Source organism: Macrobrachium rosenbergii, chromosome 1 (assembly GCF_040412425.1).
Source record: "Macrobrachium rosenbergii isolate ZJJX-2024 chromosome 1, ASM4041242v1, whole genome shotgun sequence".
Classification (NCBI taxonomy): domain Eukaryota; kingdom Metazoa; phylum Arthropoda; class Malacostraca; order Decapoda; family Palaemonidae; genus Macrobrachium; species Macrobrachium rosenbergii.
The window spans coordinates 9,042,034-9,044,675 of NC_089741.1; the positions used below are offsets into that span (position 1 = coordinate 9,042,034).

At 40.4% G+C, this 2,642-nt stretch overlaps 1 pseudogene; it reads right to left on the reverse strand.

The window, feature by feature from the left end:
* Positions 1-1,130: 1,130 nt before the first annotated feature.
* On the reverse strand, positions 1,131-2,412 carry LOC136839369 (uncharacterized; annotated as a pseudogene).
* Positions 2,413-2,642: the final 230 nt, after the last annotated feature.

The following is a 2,642-nucleotide window of genomic DNA, read 5'->3' on the forward strand; positions in this document are numbered from 1 at the left end:
AAAAATAAAATGTCTTAGAAAAACCGAACATGCCCCAAAATTAATTATGTGATGTATATTAGCAACATTTTTTAAAAATGGAATTAATCATTACCTTTTATTTAAAGAACGCACGCACTCCTTGTATGTAAGAGCTCGTTTAATGCCCGAACTCCAGTGTGAACACCGCACCCTCTTGAAAAATTTGAAATAGTATTCCGTCACCCACCTGTCATTACTTTTCAAACGACTCGGGGAGAAGACGACACTCACTGACGACAAAACCGATTTTAACCCTCTGTGACTCGTACAGTGAACGAAGAAAACGCAGTAAAGACCACACTTGTAAGAATTATCGGGCTGTATCATCTTTTCTCGATGCGCATTCGGATAAAATCCGAATGCGCATCGAGAAAAGATGAGAAGCTACCCGAATAAATTTGAGGGTTATACCGTAACTGTCAAAAAAGTAGATTGTATCCCTAGGTGAACAGTCTATATAAAAACACACCCAATGTCCGACAAGATCAATACTAGAAGTTGAAGGTAGAGTATTAGATATAAAAACTAGAGGTTTAATTCTCTTCGCAGGTATTTTAAACGCACCAACTTCATCCGAAGCAAACACACCTAAATATTTAATAAGACTCCCTAGCGAACCATGTAAAACTGTCTCGATTTCTTTCGTATCCATCACACCTAGCCTCTAACATCGCACTGAATGACTATCTGAATCAATGGTTAAAATACCTTTCGTGTCACCGAACAGTAAAATCATGCAAGGGTGTGGTGCGACCGTGCCCACTTTATGGATATTCTCAAACTGGCAGAAATCTCAACGGGCATGGAATCTTCCACCTCTTCCGTAACAAAGCTGAAACAATAGATGGCTCTCCCATTTTTAAAACTATTATAGGTTATGAGGTTATCATGTCCCCCTCCTATCGACTTTTGAGTCTCGTAATACAATTGCGTGATAGCTTTAGGAAAATTACAGTTGATGTGATACACCCTATTCCCATTAACTGTGATGTGCACATTATTCAAGTCCAAAGCTCCGAAATATAAACTATTGGCCGCGTAATTCCCCGAAAATGTTTGCATGCTTAATATGGCCAGTGGTCTGGTTAAACTAACATAAAAAAAAAAAATCATGGCCAGTTAATCTTTTCAGGTATACAAGTATTGGAAGGTTGATCTTTTAAAATGGAATCCTCGTTCTACCCTATAACATACGTTTTATATAAAGTCTTATCAAATATATATTGTATCGGGTTAACTGCTAGAGCTGTGTTTAAAGCGGACATGGCATTATAATGAGGGGTAACCCGATCAATCCACAACTTGGCCTTTTCTATATTTAGATCATTTAAGTGTCCATCTGTGTGTGCACCCATCACCCAGTTGTTATTCGCCATTTCGAGTCTTATTCTCAAATCCACGGAATCTAGCAAATACATGTCTATACTCGCCAGATCTATAAGGAGTGGAAAGTATGTGTGAATTCCCCCCGCCTTAATGGAGCTCAACACCCGAGATTCCCACCTACTCAGCTGTCCGAAAGAAGCAGCGGCATAGGTCTGTGTAACACCATGCATAACGTTAAAGTAATCGTGGAAAAGGCCGCTTATACCAACAGTCGGTATTGCGCTGGTTTTAACGCTCTTGAGCATTTTTATGTATGATTGATAGTTAAAAACAGGACACGATTCCACCAACTTTTCATTCAAGAAAACAGAGACGGATTTAAAAAGCGTATTACTTATACCATTAACCAGTGCAACATGTACATCGTCTGCTAACCGCACACCGGCCCTGGCCACTGTAATGTATAATTCCAAAGCTATACTCGATAAATCCAAGAAGGAACCGGTAATGCCATTAATACGAAACTCGATATAACTGTCTGTCAGGGTTCGATTTACTGAATTGTTACTCGGTGTGAAATCCAACCTTTCCTTCGAATTAATCGAGCTTTCTATAATCCTACATCTGTTCACATTCGGGAACAATTCTGAGATACCCGCAATACAGGAGGAGAGAGGAACCTTGTTTCCCGTCCCAGGCACGTTAGGAACAATGCCCGCCATTCCTAAAAAAAAAAAAATGCAAGATAAGAGAGGATGTGTGTATGCATGCCAACGGGCAAAAGGTTAATGAATTAAAGATGATCATACACATCCTTGTTATATTTACTTCTCGATTTAACCCTTCGATTCGTCATTCTCTTCTTCTTCTTCTTCTCATTCTTCTTATTCCCTCTCCTCGTGGCTGAGTTAGTGAGTGTACGACGTACTCCACCCCCCAACATTTTCCTGGCGACCCTCCCACTTCCATTTAAAATTCGTCGGCCCGTGCTTTTGAGAGCTGTCACCCCATGTATTTTTAAAGATTCCCGCAAAGGCAACTGATCATTCACTACATTGGAAAGCACCAACCTGCCAAACTCTTTAACAGAAGGTTTAGCAACATTCAACAAAAAAGGGAGTACCCTACGTGCAATGCTGGCAATTGCCGAAAATACACCCCCGCCCTTCCTATGACTCAGATAGAAAACTGAAATGTCTTCTAAACCCCCTCCCTTCCTTAAAGGTTCGGACAGGAATAATGTTTTAAATTCCACCTCAGAGGGTGGAGCGAAGACAACCCTCATACCTGTTAAC